The sequence below is a fragment of the Artemia franciscana genome, chromosome 17, assembly GCF_032884065.1.
Source record: "Artemia franciscana chromosome 17, ASM3288406v1, whole genome shotgun sequence".
Lineage (NCBI taxonomy): Eukaryota > Metazoa > Arthropoda > Branchiopoda > Anostraca > Artemiidae > Artemia > Artemia franciscana.
In genome coordinates, this window is record NC_088879.1 from 43,986,237 (window position 1) to 44,006,898 (window position 20,662).

Below are 20,662 nucleotides of genomic sequence, written 5' to 3' on the forward strand. Positions count from 1 at the left end.
TTGCCCAAAAATTCACATGGACTTAAAAAGGAGTATAACAAAGGAAAATAAAAATAAAAGTCACACAAGGGAACATCACCAAATGTATTTACACATTATGTACATTAGAAAAACTATTGGCACAAGATGGCTAGCCATGGGTTTACTCTTCCCTTAGCGTTTTTCAAAAAAAATTGGCAACACTGTTAACACAGACTGTAGGATCGGACATACCACAAGTACGTATGATATAAGAGCTACTCGTCCGTGGTGGAAGTCTCATAAGGAATCGAAAAAAAAGAACTCTTACTTTTGCAAACTGACAGACGACAGGGTCTTTTCAAAAGGGTGCTATATACAATGCATATGGAAGGGCAATGGCATTATACAGCAACGCAAGATATTCACGGCAGAACCGATGTCTGTTGCCAATAATTGGCCCGTGCACAATCCGGATTTTTACGTCTACGTGGCGCACAAGCAGCGTCCCAGTGGAGAGGAGGCTACGACCAATTAGTTAGCCAAGGTAAGTAATACTCTCAGATGGTTTCACAACTGAATCGCTAAAAGGTATTTCTACATCACAGTGCTCCACATTGAAAAATAAACCCACGAAATTGTATTCCCTATTCAACACATCAAAATTCTTCGATAGTCAATCAGCGGACCTGTTCAAATTAAGCAAGTCGTCAGCATCAGCGAAACATCAATCCCCGTTTGAAACACAGGAAGTAGCTATTTGGGCTTGCACCGGGAGAACACTATCTGTTTACAAGCTCTCAGACACACCCGAACTGTACCTGACTCCTTTACGGACCGGTACAACAGCGGATTCGATCCGATTTGAGGGTATTTTTATTTGCTCTCTGAGGTTATTGTATATATAATATAATACCCTGAGAATACACAGCTTAGCCCTTGTTTATATGCTTCTGGAAAGATCTACGCGTGCCCGACGAGTCAAAAGCCCGGTTCACATCAAAAGAGCCAATAACTAGTGGATCATAAGTCGCCTCAGAATCCGACAGAGTAGCAGCAAGGGCGAACAGAACATCAGCGCAGACGAGCCCTAGTGTAAAACCAAACTGTTGGAAGTGCATTAGAATTAACTGATACGCTGAATTTGATAGCGTGATTTTCATTAAGATTTTTCTTTTAGTGGAGTGTTTCCCGCTTTTTTTTTAAATCAGACAAATTTCCTCAGGCTCGTAGCCTTTGAGGGGTAAGACTAAACTTATTGAGACTTATATATTTGGAATCAGCATAATAAGCTAACTTTTTTATATATCTATTGCTGATTAGTTTGTATTCGTAATAAAATTCCTTGGGAGATTGATAAGGACGTATCTAGGATTTTTGTTCGGGGAGGGGAGAAAGAGAAAGAGTTAAAAACTTTAAAAAGCCCATAAATATGTCTTTATATTCATTTTTGCCACGTTTTAACATGTCGGACAAAATTTTGGGGGTGAGCCAAAACCATGAGCCCCGCTTTGGATATGGCTGCTGCAATAACTTCAACATGGTAAAGAGCAAACCAAATCCCATTCTAAAAGGAAGTAGAATTTTTTTTGCAAAGGCAAGAAAAAAACATGCAAGGCTGACTCAGTAATGGTGACTATCATTTCGGTGGTTCTTAATAGTAAATGTTTACTGTAATAAATTTTATCTCAAAGAGCGAGGAACTTTTCTTAAATGGTGTCAGATCGAAATGAAGTGTCTCATAGGAAGGGGGTTTTTGTGGTCAAAAGCCCTTTAGAGGGGAATTAGTAAAAAAATAGGCAAAAAAATGCATCATAGACACTACTGTTTCTCAATTTATTTATTTGCCACTAGTTGGGCACAGGAACACGAAGCCAGCGTTTAAACGCCCACTCTCCCTTGGAAAATCCTCCCACATACAAAATTTAGCAGCCAGAGAAATAACGTACTAGGTGATGGGGGTTATAACATCACTCATTGCAACAATTTTTTTTCTATGCAGCATAAATAATACATTAAAGGTGCCTCCCGGAAAAGAGAAGAAATGGACCTTGCTAGGAAATTCTTGGGGTATGGAAGGGGGGGGGATAACAAGTGCTGCCATGAGCTTTGTTTTCACCGATATTGTTTTCACCGGAGGTTATGATGGCTTCAACCACGTGAGAGACCAAGTCATGCAGAACTTCCATCCACATGAACAATATTACCCATCTCTGTTCACCCAAATCTCTTTATTAAAATTATTATTAACAACTTTTTCGACAAAATTTACTGCTCATCGAAAGTTTTGACTCAATGATCAAATCTTGTCCAAAATCCTACTAGCAATCCAATACTTGAATTATCAAGCAGAAAATTGAACAAGAGCTAATACGGCACTTGTGACGAGGTCGGAAGAGCCAAGAGCTTCTTACCACCAAGTTTCATTACGGCCTCACCACTCTGAGCGTTTTCCAAGATTTCCAGTTTCCCCCTCCAACTCCCCCCAATGTCACCAGATCCGGTCGGGATTTAAAATAAGAGCTTTGATACACGATGTCCTTCTAAATATCAAATTTCCAAAAAAATACATTTTTTTAACTGAAAGTAAGGAGCAACATCAAAACTTAAAACGAATAGAAATTATTACGCATATGAGGGGTTTACCTCCTCCTAATACCTTGCTCTTTACGCTAGTGTAATTTTATTAATTTCAACTATTCATTTTACCGCCTTTGAGATTCAGGGGTCATTCTTAAGGAATTGGGACACAATTTATGCTATAGTGTAAAGAGTGAGGCAATGACGAGGGGGCGAACACCCTAATGTAAGTAATAAAAACATAAGAATTTAGAAGTTCATTACGCAAGTTAATTTGTAAGTTTTTAATAATAAAAACGTTCGTAGAATTAAAAGTTTCATTTGCCTTTTTAAGTAACAACAAAATAGGAAGGTAATTAGGCCTACTCCCCAGCTTCATGTGCGGAGAGCCAAAATCAAAACATGCATTAATTCAAAAACGTTCAAAAAATAAATAAAAAAAACTCATTTTTTTAACTGAAAGTAAGGAGCGACATTAAAACTTAAAACGAACAGAAATTACTCCTTTTGTGAAAGGGACTGTCTCCTCCTCAACGCCCCACTCTTTACGCTAAAGCTTTTTAAAGTTTTTTATTGTTTTAACAAGAGCTAAGAGCTCATATGACACTTGTGAGGATGCAAGAAGAGCTAAGAGTCAAGAGCTCATATGGTATGAGCTCTAACAAAATTCTAAGAATCAATAGGTTGATTTAAAAGGAAAATCAGAGGCTTAATGCCGGTCAGGATTTAAAATAAGAGCTCTGAGTCACGATGTCCTTCTAAATATCAAAATTCATTAAGATCCGATCACCCACTCGTAAGTTGTAAATACCTCATTTTTTCTAATTTTTCCTCTCCCTTTAGCCCCCCAGATGGTCGAATCTGAAAAAATGACTTTATCAAGTCAATTTGTGCAGCTCCCTGACACGCCTACCAATTTTCATCGTCCTAGCACGTCCATAAGCACCAAACTCGCCAAATAACTGAACCCTTCCCCCCAACTCCCCCAATGAGAGCAAATCCGGTACGGTTACGTCAATCACGTATCAAAGACATTTGCTTATTCTATCCACCAAGCTTCATCCCGATTCCTCCACTCAAAGTGTTTTCCAAGATTTTCCCCTCAAACTCCCCCCAATATCAAAAGATCTGGTCGGGATTTGAAATAAGAGCTCTGAGACATGAATTCCTTCTAATTTTCAAATTTCATTAAGAACCGATCACCTATTCGTAAGATAAAAATACCCCAATTTTCATGTTTTCCAAGAATTCCGGTTTCCCCCTCCAACTCCCCCCAATGTCACAGGATATGGTCAGAATTTAAAATAAGAGCTTTAAAGCACAAAGTCCTTCTAAATATTAAATTTCATTAAGATCTGGCCAACCTTTCGTGAGTTACAAATACCTCAATTTTCAAAATTACCCCCCCCCCCCCAACTCCACCAAAGAGAGCAGATCCGGCCCGGTTATGTCAGTCACGTATCTTAGAAAGGTTTTTATTCTTCCCATCCAGTTTTATCCTGATGCCTCCGCTTTAAGTATTTTCTAAGATTTCCGCCCCCCCCCCCAATGAAGCTGGATCCAGCTGAGATTTAAAATAAGATATCTGAGTTATAAGGTCCTTCTAAATATGAAGTTTCATGAAGATCTGATCGCTCCTTCGTAAGTTAAAAATACGTCATTTTTTCGAATTTTTCAGAATTAACCCCCCCCCCCCCAATAGAGCGGATCCGTTCCAATTATGTAAATCACGTATCTAAGACTTTTGCTTATTTTTCCCACCAAGTTTAATCCCGATCCTTCCAATCTAAGCGTTTTCCATGATTTTAGGTTCCCCCAACCCAAACTCCCCCAATGTCACCAGATCAGGTCGGAATTTAAAATAAGAACTTTGAGACACGATATCCTCCTAAATTTCAAATTTCATTGAGATCCCATCACCCGTTCGTAAGTTAAAAATACCTCATGTTTTCTAATTTTTTAGAATTACCCCCCCCCCCAACTACCCCAAAGAGAGCGGATCCGTTCCGGTTATGTCAATCATGTATCTAGGACTTGTGCTTATTTTTCCCACCAAGTTTCATCCCGATCTCACCACTAAGTGTTTTCCAAGATTTTAGGTTTCCCCCTCCCAACTCCCCCCCCCCACCCAATGTCACCAGATCTGGTCAGGACTTAAAATAAGAACTCTGAGACACGATATCCTTCTAAATATCAAATTTCGTTAAGATCCGATCACCCGTTCGTAAGTTAAAAATACCTCATTTTTTCGAATTTTCAGAATTAACACCCCCCCCCCCTCCACTACCCAAAAGAGAGCGGATCCGTTCCGGTTATGTCAATCATGTATCTAGGACTTGTGCTTATTTTCCCCACCAGGTTTCATCCCGATCTCTCCACTTTAAGTGTTTTCCAAGATTTCAGGTTTCCCCCTCCCCCCTCCCCCCTCCCAATGTCACCAGATCCGTTTGGGATTTGAAATAACAGCTCTGAGACACGATATCCTTCCAAACATAAAATTTAAACATAAAATTTCATTAACATCTGATCAATCGTTCGTAAGTTAAAAATACTTCAATTTTTCTATTTTTTCCGAATTTCTGTAACGTCACTTTTTTACTTTACACTCATCGCGGTAAGAGCTTAACATACTCATCCTAGGACACAAACTCAAATCTTTGAAACTGATAAGTCAAAGCGTGGAAAAGAAATCTTCCTCATTGGCATGCTAAAAACAGATAGCAGCTTATCATGAGAAGACCCATACCGGAGGGGACACTCCCAGGGGTCGTCTAGGCATACACGTAGTAATTTTCAGTCGTTGATAAAGAAGATGAAGCTGTGCTGTTTGGGGATTTAATCTAGAATAACTTCTAGGTACTACTAAAATAGTCGACAATACCATGACTGACATTCCTTGATGCGGTAAATTACAATAATTTGATAAAATTATATTCATGCCATTTTTCGATAGCTTGGAAGGCTAACTAATGAAAGCTATCAGAAGTAGATCAGCAGCCCAAATAAGAGTCTGGGACGGTGGTTCAGAACTGAACTCTTCCTCCTTGTAAAGTCGGGAAAAATTATGGACAATAGGTCTTGACTTAAGCAAAAATCTCAATTTGGTTTAGAAGCTGGCTCAAATTCTAAGAACCGCTCTACTGAATCCTATAGTCCAAGAAAAGAACTTGAAATAAGATTTTATAGTCAGGTTAAAGGAAGTGGCACAGTTAGGAACTTATTGCTGAGACTGAATTTATTGGTACACGTTTCATTTAGGCTCGGTAAAAAGAACTGTAAGTTTTATTCACATATCTCAAGAAATTCTTGAATTTACTGAAGAGCGGCTAAACTGCTATTTTATCAGTGTTATTTCTAAAAAATTTGCTGACTGTTTCTCTTAACTATAACTTGTTTCTCTTAACCCATAAAAAATCTATAAAAGCTTTGAGCCTTAGGCTATAAAAAAGCCTTAAAACATTGGTCTCAAATTTACTGTTTCATTATAAATCATTTTTCTTAATGTTATCTAATCCACAAACACAGATTATCCTCAATAAAGTTGGATAAATAAATACTATACTATATTATTTCTTCTTCCTTGATGCCAAATTTTTAATTAAAATATGTGTTTTTGGTCATGTTAAACAAAATGATATACCACATTTTCTCAGCACCAAAATTATTTATAGTTAGGTTAGGTCAGGTGGAGTTAGTTAGTTCAGGTCAAAAACTCAAACCACCAATTAGATATGACTATTTAGGTCCAGTTTTACAATGTAACTAATTGCTTACACAAAAACTGAAGCAATGGAGTTAATATGTTCTCTTTATTGTAATGTACTTTTCCAATCATCCACATGTTCCACATAACACAAAAATATTGGGTGTTGCAGAACATGTGAAAAACAGACATGGTACAATTTTTGGATCAGTGGTACGATTTTAGGGTGTTTTGTGGTACTTTTTCTTCCAAAGCGTTGGCAACACTGTTCACCAGTGACAGTCTCATTGGAAAGACTGTTCCAAGTTGAGACAGCATGTACTGAGAAAAGTTCGTCCTCTCTCTACGTCTGGAGGGCTCCATTTGTAGCTTCATTGAGTGGCCTCTTGTCATTACTGCAAGGTAGGGAGTAAAAATGGAGTTAGCCATGTTGTTTTGGTGCATTTTCTTGACAAAAATGACATCTCCTCTGTACCGCCGGTAAACCAATATGGGTATCTTCAGGCGACGCAGACGTTCAGGGTAGGGAAGCTGTTGGTGCGGGGCATAAAGCTTAGTTCCTCTTCTCTGTGCGCTCACTAGGGCTGCCAAGTCTCCTTTATATTGAGGATTTGTAACGGGGCAGCCAAGTCCAAATGTGGTCTTAAAAGAGCATTATATAATTTTTTCATTATCAGAAGATGGCGCGACGATATGGTTCTTTTAATTTGTCCCGCGGCTATGTTGGCCTTAGCAACTTGTTGATGTCTTGATTACTATTGGACCGAGTCACTCCTTACATACAGTTCGTTACTAGGAGCTGTTTGAAAGACACATCAAAGGTGTAGAAGCAACAAAATAAGTCTAGATACCTTGCTGCCAGATCATTATACTTTTAATCTCAGTGTTGTGAGTCTGAGCTCAACGTTACGCTTGTAACGTTCTATTCACTGTCAATAAAAAGGTATCATCCCTATTTTGAACTGTTTTACTTTGGTACTGGGTTTGTACCCAATCCCCGAAATTTTGACCAAATCATAAAAAAGTGAAAAATAATGCATATAACAAGATTTCTTATGCGTTTTGTAAAGTTTTTTTTTTTGTTACAGGATCTTTTAATGGAGAATTTTTTCGTTGGATAAGCAAATTCTCGATTGGGAGGTGCCATATTTCCTGGCATTATTTAAAGAACAATCAGAAATTAAATAAAAATAAGCTTTTTCTACTGAGAGTAAGAAGCAAAATTAAAACGAAAAATGCGATATGGCCAAAATTTTGGCGTGAAGGATTCAAACCATGTGCTCTTCCCTGGATACGACTTTAGCTTAGTTTTTAGCCACGTCATTCTTTTTCGATTTACCTGTAGCATTAATGATAAATTAATGATAATTAATAACTTTACAAGCAACTTTTCGAGAAAGTCCAAGGTTTAACCTCGACAGAATTTTTTCTTTTAAATTTTCGCCCATATGACCCCTCTTCTAACGTTCTAAGATTACTGGTTTAACACAAACAATCTCACTTCACGACCGTCCTTCTTAGAAAAATACGAAATTTTTTACTTTTGTAAGTAGAAGGTACACAAGGTTCTCAGAAATATCAAATTTGGTTATGTAATTTCCCTCAGGACTAGGGTCCTTTTGAAGCTGCTTTCTTAAAATAATGTAAATTTTCTTATGCACTGCCTTTTGAAGGCAAAAATTAAAACTGACAAAATGCATACACTTAACTTTGAAAATCCTTTTAACGTACAAATTTTTAGTATTTTTATTCTGAGATTCAGTTTTTATTGACATAATCTGTTTTTAGTTAGGCAACAATTTATAATTAAAATATATTGATACAGTGAATCAGGCAGACGACATCAAACTTGAATATGAAGAAAGAAAAGATGTGGGAGACATTGTTCTAAAGCCATTAATTTTACGACGAAATGGTTTTATACTGTAATACCTAACTTCTTTCACCAGCCCCTCTCCCTATTAATTTAAAAACACATATCTAAAAGAGAGATACCGATTCATCTACCATACTCTAGAAGGAATTAAAATTTTCTTTGGCAATGGCGTAAAAAAAGGGAAATCCATATGTTGACTGCTTGATGACTTCTCTGTCATAGAAAGGGATTCGTGATCGTCCAGAAATTTCAAGCTTTGTGACCAAAACTTTTCTATTCAAGCCATAGCCTGGAGCCATCAGGCGCGTTGTTATTTTTGAGGCATTGATTGTTTGATTAATACTTACATTTGTTTGTATTGATATTTTTGTTAATCTCATACTGCCTTCTACCATGATTTGTCAACTTTTATCTCTACGATACTTTTTATTATTAGACGTTAAACATTTTTTGAAAACCATTATTTTCATGAAAACGTAAAATTAAAGCGTCTACAGCAACAGTTTTCGGTACTTGTCTGTTATAGCACCTATGTATAAAGAAGCTAAGTAGAGCCTGTTTCTCTGACACAAAATGAAACATTACATAATATGATGAAAATATAATACTTTATTAACAAAATAATGGAAACTACAGAAAACTTGTAGAGTGCAGGCCGCGTGAAAAGCATTGATATCATTAAGAATTGCGCTTAAAGGATCTCTGTTCTATGACCTCACTGCCGCACGCCACATGGATTCCGCTAGATATGATTTCAGATGGTAGTGGACAGTACCTCTGTGCTAACTTTTTTACTGTGAGCCACGTATTTACACGCAAACCAGCTTGTTTCTGACATGCCCAACTCGCATACCTCCAACGAGGCTTTTTATCGAAAGAGTATAAAGTCATTACATTATAAAGTCATTAAAAGTCATTAATTACATTTGTTTGTATAAATATTTTTAATAGTTTTTGAATTACTAGCTTCTACTATAAATTTTTAGCTTTTCTCTCTACAATACTTTTTATATTTCGACATAGAACACTTTTAGTCTTTAGAAGATATTTTTTGAAAACCATTACTTTCTAGAAAATGTAAAATCAAACCTTCTCCTGAAACAGATTTCGGTACTTGTTTTTTCTAGCACGTATGTATATAGAAGCTAAGTAGACCCTGTTTCTCTGGCGCTGATTCCTGGTGAAAAATCACAAAATATAATGAAAATATAATAGTTTATTAACAAAATTATGGAAACTACAGAAAAACTTCTAGAATGCTGGCTGTCCAGAACGCATTGCGTCATTAAGAATCGAGTTTAAAGGATCATTGCCTGTTGACCTTACTGCCGCACGCCACAGGTATTCCGCTAGATATGATTACAGATGGTGGTGAGCTGTATCTCGGTGCAAACTTTTGTACTATGAGCAGATCACGTATTTGCATGCAAACCGGCTTGTTTCTGACATGCCCAACTCGCAGACCTCCAACGAGGCTTTTTATCGAAATAGTATAAAGTCATGCTGTGTCCATCGACGTACTGTTTTGTTTTGGGCAACAGCCCTTTATCCTGGAAAAATCTACTTGCCTCTTTTCCAGTCTTTGGCAAATCCCAAATTTCAATTTTAACCTCCATGGTCGGAAGTGGCGTCGTTTTTTTTTTTGGGGGGGGGGGGGCTCCAATCCCAATAATTTGGAAAAATACTGTAATTCATTGAGTAACGTTAAAACTATTGCTTGTTTTAAGCTTCAAATTCGCTCTTTACTTCCGCCAGATACTTTTTTTAATCAATCCCACCTCATTTTTTAACCACCTTACATAATTGACAAAATAATAGCTTATAGTTCATTCGAGAATTCCAAGATTACGTATTCGACAAGCCCCATTGCTTATCCTTTGCTTTCCACGAGACGTACATGACGTTGAAGATAAGGAGGATTACTACTTGAAATAATCCAGATAATTGTGTCCCTTTTTTTTGTTTTTTTTTTCTATGCCGCTGATATTGGCTTATTCCTGGAAACTGGTAAGGGTTTAACCTGTGCAGTTTTTACGGAAAGTGTGGATCTCAGGCTGGATTGATGAATATGGCATTACATTTTGAAAAGCTCCGCAGAACTCTTGCCTGGGGCCAAAAAGGATGGTTTTTGCTTGTCCACGAGCCAGACTCTATGGTGAACTGAAGTAGAGGTATGTAGCCTATGTCAGAGGAGTATCTGAAGTTGTGACCCAAGCTTTCGTTTCACCAAACTATGTTTCTGCTTTCGAGTGGAAAGCTCCGTTCTAGCAGACAAGCAGACAGGCACCAATATGAAGATGGACTAAAATCTATAAGTGTTAAATATATATGCGGCAGTTACCCGGCCCCACACCCAATATATCTTCTTTGGGTGATAAATAGAAAAATTTAAAGAAGCAAAAAAGCGGCATTTTCCCACGGGTCCGAAAGTGCTGCCGTGATTTTGGCGGGATTTATCATTTGTTTTTTCGAACTTGGGATTGAGGTAGAGAAGTGTTATCAGATGTACCTCTTAAACTTTAAAAGTTCTGTCATTGGTAAAGAAATTGGAGCTTATCCTTTGCTCCTTTCTAAGTGGTGACGTTAAAGTTGGCCTACGGCAAAAAAAATTAACTTTTGAACTAAGACAGATAAAAAAAAAATTTCGACGGCAATCGATAGCTCTTGATGAGCTGATCAAAGTATATGTCATCCATTTTTTGGTACAAAAATTCCTTCATGAGACATGCTAGTTTGAAAGTTTCAAGGGGTCAACAACTTCAGTAGTAGGGTCCACACTGAAACCAAAAATAAGCCGATACCAATTGAGAGACATGTAGGAGACTTGTAAGAAAAGGTCGGCTGTTAGCTCATAATCAATTTTGGCAGTGAGGGGTTTGCAAATTTTGCTATTTGGTGTACCTATTATTTGTTTCCAGTGTATTTGATGGCAAGACCGAGTTGGTTCCAGTGGTAAGACATGTAGGGGACTTGTAAGTAATAATCGTCTGTTAGGCTACAATCATCTTTAGTGGAGAGGGGCTTGCAACTTTTGCTAGTTGCTGTAGCCTACCCATACTCACTGTAACCTAGAATTAAGTGTTTACGCAACGGATACAAACGATAATGTAAAACAACGAGGCAGTTTCGTAATAATTAATAGAGTGTCATCTATGGTATTTTGATCCTGAAAAGTTATGGATAGCTTTATAATACCAACTAGATTATATAAGATATTGTTCCAAGTCTTGATCCGTCACGATGTCTACGATTGAAAAGGATTAAGTTCAACTGGCTGCAAAGTCAATTTAGTCCCTTCTTTCGATATTCTTTTGTTATTGTTGTTTTTTCAACGCTGAGGAATAGCCCTTGATCAAGTGATTACTGATCGCATTCTTCTTCAAACATAACGTTTTAAAAGCTTTGATAGGCTGACAACTTCAGCATTTAACCGATAGCAAAGAAACAAAACCAAAGTGTTGCTCTCGCAACACTTTATTCGGCGAAGCCGGACAAAGGTTGCCGCAACACTTCACGTTGCTCAGGCAACGTAGGTCTAATTTATCGGATGTTACATCCGATAACCCCAGAAAATGCAGCATTAGTTACTTCATATTTCAACAAAAATTTAATCCTTTCAAAAATTAAAAAAATGAACTTAAAAATTATGTGCATAAAAATATATGCAGAGACAAAGAAGGGACATAATTATGAAATACGACAAACCTTCAGGGATTTGTAAATAAGTTTTGCTTACTGTTGAGTAAACATAATTAGCGTTGTTATTCGCCTAGTTTTCTTAGTATATCAGCTAGCAAGCCCTTAGATTAGTTTAGTGTTAAGCCCATAAGTCAGATAAGGCATCCCCGAATGTATTATTGGATGCTAGAAGAAACTATTTTTGAGACGCACTCAAGTTTTGAATAAATTCAAAAGAAAGATTCGTACTTAAAAAAGAAGAAACCTAATATCTGGAAATACTAGGTTATAATACTAAGTTGCAAATGACGAAGGCTCGAGCACCGTCCAAAGGGGGGGGGGAGAGAATCAAAAACTCGTGCTACCGATATCAAAGAGCGAAGTGAGGCGTAAGTAAATTTGTAGGCATAGATTTTCCTAACAATTTTCCGGTGGATACATAAAATTCCCTAATTATTTTTTTAATGTTTGGATTTGCGCTGAAAGTTATTTTTCCTTTACAATCATTTAGAAAAGTTTAAAGGAGATTTTATAGGCTAAATTCAGAAACATAAATTAGCTTTTAACTATGTTTATGATACAATTTATGATACAATACTAGTGTCAAAAGTGTCAGAAGTTGTACTTACAAAATGGCCCTGAGGTGCACCAGTTGGGGGCGTCATCATTGGAATTATTATTCCTGGAGCAGAACCCCTTATTCCATATTCTCCACCACCCATTGGTAGATACATTCCTCCAAAACTACGGGACATTCCATGACAAGAAGCAATACTTAAAACCATTCCACCAGGTCCACTAGAGCTATTGTCAATACCAGAGCCTCTAGTGCAACTAGGCCCACTCATACCTTCTCTTAGTCTGGTCATACCTCCTTGTACAGGTCTGGTAATATTTCCTTGCCCAGGTTCGCCCATGTCTTCTTGTCCAGCTCCAAAAAGATCACGGATGGGTGTTTATTTGTTGTTGTCTTTTCAGGGTTGATCGCGCCGACTCCGTGGGCCTAAAATGTCGTGATTTGGTTAATTCTAGTTCTAGTGTCCTTTTTAAAAGACCAAAAAAATGGAGGGCAACTAGATACCACTTTTTCCCTAAAATCATCCGATCAAAATTTTGAGATGTTTTTTTCTTTTTCAGCATAATTGAAAAGCCAAATAACTATGTCTTAGGAAATAAAATGATCCCCAAAGCCCCTGAAAGGTTTTTAATGTATAAAATGTGCCGATTGTTTTATTAATATTTTTTCATTGGGAAGTATGCATATATTTTCGGGTGGGAGGTGTGGACGAATTTTCTGCTGGGAGAATTTTCTATAAGGAGGGAGGTTTCCAGGGGGTGAAATTTTCAAGGAAAATTTTTCACTGAGTGAATTAGCCAAAATTCCTATACAAAATTTCTTTATATTTCTTGCTTTCTCTTTACCGATTCAATTTTACGCGTGGAGATTTTAAAGGTAATTGGCCGGCGTAAATTTTCGCCAGAATTGTCCATAGGATATTTCTATGGGGAGGGGATTCTTCCATGTAGATGGAGCCAGATATCCTGGCGCTATTTAAAAATGGTCAGAAGTTAAAAAAAAAACGAGTTTTTTCAACTGAAAGTAAGAAGCAACATTAAAGCTTAAAAAAACAGGAATTACGTATATGAGAAATTGAGTTTATGGGGGGGGGGTTACTCCCTCCTCAACAACTCGCTCTTTACACTAAAAGTTTAAATTATGTCCGGATTCTTTAAAAACGACTCCTGAAACACAAGGGTTGGTTAGTTAGAGCAATAAGTAACTTTTTTTGAAGTGCCGAAAAACTGTAGCGTGAAGCGCAAATTGTTGAGGAGGGGGCAACTCCTTCATATACGTTATAATATATGTTCGTTCTAAGTTTTAATGTGGCTTTTTATTTTCAGCTGAAAACATGCTTTTTTCCCTTGATTTCATAAAGCTTAGAGACTAGCATTTTTCTAAGGGCAATGAACAGAATATGTCAATTAAAGCATAAGCATATAAAGATGAAAAAAGTAAATAATTACAAAAAATACCAAAAACAAAAGCCTACTTACAAAAAATAAGATATAAACTCCCCACATTCAGTTCTGTTGAGCAATGCCAAAAACATTGAACAAGTAGAATTTTTTTCCAAAACCAATCCTCCCCTTAAAATATAAACATCACTGTCTGAAAAATTGTTTGTCTTTTTAAAGCCCCTACAAAAACAGGGCTTATCTTTTTCGGGGTGATTTTAATTTACGAGTATTATCAGGGACAATTTAAATTTTACCATAAAAACCAAAATAGTTGGGGCCTAGCCTTCCCTCATATTCATAGGACGACACATAAGATGTTTAAAAGGGGAAGTGAAAGCTAATAGCATTGCTCCGTATATGAGGGCCCTCCTCTCCCAACCATCCCCTACTCTTTGCTGTAAATTTCAAGTAAAAATTAACTGAAGGGAATTACTCTGTGTATGAAAAACAAGACCCTCTTCCCTATCAGTTCCCTGTTTTTGCACTAAAGTTTTATAGCTCCTTACTGAAAGCAGTTATAAGTTAAACAAACGGATTTAACACATAATTACAAGTGCTTGATTTATCCATTGCCTATTAAACCATCTGAATCATAACTTGTTATGTTAAAGAAACCCACATTAAAAAGATTTTCCAATCTTCAGTTATTATGAAAATCACCTTTTTCCCACCTTAATTACCCTTATTTGAGTAGTGGTTCTGAAGCAATTTGGCCGAAAATTCAGGCTTCAGCATAAAGAAAGGGGAGTTATGGGGAGGGAATACAGAAATTGCTGTTAGTCATGGGAAAAATTTGTGGTGTTAAAAGTTCGGAAGGAGGATATTTCAGTTTTTTGTGAGTTTTTTTTTTTAATTACTGCATATAGCTAGATTTTGATGATTCCATATTGTTTTTATGTCATTATTCATTCATATTGCCCAACCCCAACATTTCCCTCAGCTTCAAAACCCTGTCCACTTTACGCATATTTAGTTTGTTGAAGGGGGATTTTAGTAAGCTAGAAAATAGACACGCTTCTCTAACAATGACAAATAAACAATATGTGACCATCAGAATGTTGCTATATGCAGTAATACGTGTTTTCGACTGATTGTGACGAAACTAAAGCTTTGCCTTACGTTTTCTCAGTGTCGTGCGATAGAAGCGACTATTTTATTCTTAAAAAACATGAAAAAAAAGCATCGAGTGGTATGTTCACTTTATTGGTAAGTCAATAATATGAACTATGATACGTTTACCGCTAACAGATCTTCAGCTTCAACGAAATAAAAAAAACAACAGTTCTACTTCGCAAATATGCTTAATCCCAATTTATGAGGTTTCTAAGATCTGCAAATAAGCCTACATTTCCTAATCTAGATAAAAAAAAAAAAAAAAAACATTGACGTGGCTTAAAATTCTAATCATGTAACAGGGATTGCATTTTCAGAACTGAGACCACAAAAACAAAATGATAACTGACAATTAAGGTCAAAATTAAGGTTATTTTGTCCTTAAATATATACATATATATATATATATATATATATATATATATATATATATATATATATATATATATATATATATATATATATATATATATATATATATATATATATATATATATATATATATATATATATATATATATGTATAATAAGAAAGAATTCTCTAAAAGTTCTCCTAGAAGGGTTATTGTCCCATGTTTTGAGTAGTTTTATATACTTTTCTGAGAAAATATCTCTAAGAAGGAGAATTTTCCTATGTTTTGAATAATTTTATATCAAACTCTAAGATAACATCTCTAAAAGCTTTCTAAGAAGGAACAATTTCCTATGTTTTGAACAAGTTTACATCATACTCTAAGAAAACATGCCGAGAATCCTTTTCATTTTCTAGGAAAACCTTACTAAAAATTGTATAAGAAATACTGTTTTCTTAGGCTTTGAACAAGTTTGTATCATTCTCTAAGAAAACAACTCTGAAAATTTACTATTTTCCTATGTTTTAACAAGTTACTATCTTTCTTTAAGAAACGATCCCCAAAGGTTTTCTAAGAAGGCCTGTTTTTCAATGTTTTGAACAAGTTTACATCATTCTCAAAGAAAACATCTCTAACATTCTGAAAAATGCCGTAAGAATGATGTATCACAGGGATGTCAAGGTGTATTCAAGTATTGCCTTGTGGCGTGAATAGACATGGTGTATCACATTAAGGGTGGCTTGTGAAAACACAAAACAATGGGTTTAAAGAATATTTTTAGCAAACAAAATCTGAAAAATGTCTTAGGAATGATGAAGGGTGCCAGAGGGTGATATTTGTCATCCATAGTTTGCAAGGGTTGTATGAATTGTGCAGGGGGATTAGGGTATCACATTGATGTGGATTTAAAGGCTATTTTCATAATTAAAATTTCTAAAAATGTCATAGGAATGATAATATCCATCACTGGGATGTGGCAGAGTAGCCACATCTTGTCACAGTGGCGTGTATTGCCTTAGACTAACACGTTCTACAGCTTAAAGTCAAGGTGAAGAGGTGTTAAAAGAATTTGTTGGTGGAGGGTGACTGAAATTCAACACCACCCTAAGAAACGGTGCATTTTCATTAAAACCCTGAAAAACACATCTTAATTTTGCTTAAATTTACCTCTAATGAGTTTACACAAAATACAAGAGAAACATAATTCAAATATGCGCTTGTCAACCGAAAATGCGTAGTCTTGGCTGAAAGAAATGAGGCATTTTCATTGAAACCTCTCAAAATTACCTCTTAGTATGACTGACATTTACGTCTAAAAACAACCCTCTCCCTCGAATTGGTTTTCAGGTTTCCCACCCTTCTGAAGCTCCTGCAAGTTTTTGCTTAAATTGTATCCTTTTTGAGCTTTTTCACGTTTTTGTTCGGTTCGTCAAGTTTTAACTGCTTTTTCTCTGATTAGATGATTTTATAATGTTTTGATGCCTACCAATAAAGGATGTATACTATTGGCTCAAAGAAACGTGGCATTTCCATTAAAACCTCTCGGAAGTATCTCCTAATATGGTTTGAATTTACCTGTGGTTACGAAATTCCCCCTAGAATTACTTGCTAGGGTTCCCGCCTTTCTTTAATTTATGCTTTTTTGTTCATATTTTGACGTATGAAACCACGAAACGAAAGAAAAACGAGGAAAACAAATAAGCGAGGAAATGGTAGCAAAATATGAAGACAAAATCAAGTTTGGTCAAATGCTCCCCGTAGGCTTGACGCAAGACCATACTGGCTCTACATGACGGATGATACCAAGAAAGGAAAGAATATAAGAAACTACGACCTGACAAAATTTTCGTTTTCTCACCGATCTCATTTTATTTTTCATTTATGATATCTTTTCATTTCTTGGTGTCATACGTCATGCATAGCCAGTGTGATCTAAGAATGCATTTACTTATATTTTATCTTTTGTAAGCTTTTTCATGTTTTTTCCGCTTGTTGAATTTTAACTTTCTTTTCATTGATATCAAGATTTTATAGCGTTTGTGATGTCTATCTGTGTATGCCCCTATTCGTGACACCCCCGACTACTTCAGAGACAATTTCTATGCCGATCTCCAACTGACTGAAGAAAATCCAACTGACTTGAGATCCTCGTAATCAGTGGTGACTTCAATGGTAGGATTGGCACTAGATATAACAATTCTGAATGTGCCATTGGGAACCAGGGTTTGGCTGACTGTTGTATTAACGGAGTTAGATTTCTTATGTTCCCTATGCTGAATAATCTCAGTGTGACTAAAATAGGGTATAAACACAAACTGTGCCACACTTATTCTTGGAGATCTCAAGAAGATTAGACCCACCTCCAAATTGACTATTTACTCGTTTCTCAGCACTGGAAGTCAATGATTGAAGACTCGAGAGCAGACATAGCGGTGGACACTGGATCCAAATTTAAATCCGACCATATTTTACTGAAAAGTAAGATTCAGGCTAAGCTCAAAAAATATCTGCACCTAGATGCATTCTAGACATAGAGTTACTCAAACTCCCTGAGCTTAAAGAGACCTATATGCTCGAGCTCGCAAACCGTTTTACGGCGTTGTAAGATATTGACCTAGAATTAAAGACCAATCAAGCGATTTTGGAGACCGAGACAGGAGCCATGACCAAGTAATAAAGTTTTAACCCATCGCTAAAAATAGAAAAGCACTGGAACAATCTCCAAAATCATGTGAAAGATGAAGCTACAGAAATTTTTGGAGTAAGAGACAAAATCCCAAGAAATAGATTTAACAGGAGACACTAGAACTATCTTTACAAAAGAAACAAATGACCGATAGACACTTTACTTTTTTCAAAGAACTCCACAAAGATTGTCACAAATCTGCTAAGGTAGATAAACAATCATATTGGTCTAATGTAGTCTGTGAAATGGAAAAAGCTATTTGTATGCAATGATTCATGGAAACTCTACCATCGCCTAGGCAAATCAACCAGGGAAAAGAAGCAAAGATGAACCTTCACACTACTTAGTAAGGACAACAAGCTCCTCATTATCAAATAGGATCGTATCGAACGATGGCGTACTCACTTCCAGGAACTCTTTCACCTACAAGAAAATGACCGCAGCCAACCCATTCCATCACACAACACTTATGAATCACCATCCAGGTATGAAAACTGCAATATCACCCCTCCGAGCAGAGAAGAAATTATCCCTGCCATAAAACTATTAAAGAATAACAAAAGCCCTGGTATTTACGAATTACCAGCTAAGGTTCTCTGAGACCCTCCAGAAGCGGCTATCGATGAGCTCCACCACTTACTAACGGATGTCTGAGTCAATGACTATATTCCTGAAGAGTGGAGGACCTATGTAATAATTCCTGTATTTAAGAAAGGGGATCGAGCTGATTGTACAAATTATAGAGGGATCCCTTGATACCGATTTCTGCAAAAGTTTTTACAATAATAGTGTTGAATGGGTTCAGAAATACTAGAAATGATCGGACGAGGCCATATCAAGCAGGATTCACACCAATTATGAGATGCTGCAATAACATTTTTAGCCTGACACAGATCCTGAAACACCGCCTTATACACCAACAGGAAATAATACAATCCTTTATTGACTTTGTAACGGCATTTGATTCGGTGAAGAGCAACACTATCTGGGATGAAATGAAGGACGATGGAGTGCTGGATAAAAACTGTCCGTTTAGTTAAGGCTTTTTACTTGGGAACGAAGACATTTATAAGAGCAGATGGAGAAATCTCTAAAGATCTCCCAATTGACTGAGGAGTGTGATATGGCTGTGCCCTATCACCCATTTCATTTTACTTTGTCATCAACCAGATCATGAGAACTCTTGACAAATAGAAAGGTGTGGCAATCAGTCCAGCACTATCAATACTTAACCTTGATTACGCCGATGATGTAGATGTCATGGCTGAGTCCGCAAAAGATGCACAGCCCATGATAGACGACGTTACGGCAAGATCTCTTGCTACCGGCCAAAAGATTAGCCCATCAAAAACAAAATCAATGCGCACCTATGGGATAAACAAAACTTCGGTCGCATTAAATGGCATCCCAATTGAGGAGATCCGGAATTTCAAATATCTAGACTTCCTAATTGATCCTAAGGGCAAAGCTCTAAATGAAATACAAAGCCTTATTTCCACAGCCTAGGCAGCATTTATTTAGCTTTGGAGAGTGTCTCAGGCTTTGAAATGAAATCTCCTTTCAAACAAAGCTTCGGATATATAACACATTTTCCTTTCTGTACTTCTTTATTTTTGTAAAACATGACCCTTCAGAGCTGTGGAAGCTAATTACCCGAACGTCCTCCACTATAAGTGTCTGCACTGTATCCATGACCTGCATATCTCTGACCACATCTCTAATGATGTCATTAGAAGAATTTGTGGATGAATTGATGAATTCTTCCCCTCCTTCGAATTGGTCGCTAGTATCCCTCGTTTTTCTTTAATTCACACTTGTTTTTGCTTAAAATTTATCCTATATGAGCCATTTCCACGTTTTATTTTTTCGTTGTTTTGAGTTTTAATTGCTTTTTCTGTGATTCCATGATTTATAAATTTTTTTATGAATAAAAGTTATATGTACAAAAAACCTTCATTTTTAAAAAGTTCTTGCTCAAGGATGAATCTTCAATATATTTTATCAATGCAATTTAAGCTTTTCGTAGCCTATATACACAGGTATATTCGCTCAAGATTACCTCCAATATAAGTGTAAAATTCTGTGTAGTGAAAAGGGAAAAAAACCTTTGATCGTAAATGAAGGTGTACCATATTCTAGGTGCATGACATTTTCTATCCATTATTATACTCTCGCTTTCATTTAATCTGTGATAGCACACTCAAGTTCCAACAGAGTAAAAGAAGTTATTACTACAAATGCCCAAAGAACAACCCCCATTATTGTCTGATAATACCCTCTAAAGTATTACTTAACAAGCAGGTGCACATCAAATATAACCAATTTTTAGTAATCGATTTTCTCTCCTGCTTGTCAATTATTGCAAACTTAGGAAATCATGCGTTCCATTTAATCAGTCTAGAAAGCAATAGACTAAAAGACTCTCATAGGCTGTGAGTCCAAAAGGAGCACAACCCCTAGTATTATCTGATAATACCCTCTAAAGTATTACTTGACAAGCAGGTACACATCCAATATAACCAATTTTTAGTAGTCGATTTTCTCTCCTGCTTGACAATTATTGCAGACTTAGGAAATCATGCGTTCCATTTAATCAGTCTAGAAAGAAGGACAGGGAATTATCCTTGCGTGGAATAGGTTATCGTGCAAAGAGTATTCCTTGAATAATATTATTAGAAAGGCTTGCATAGTCTAGC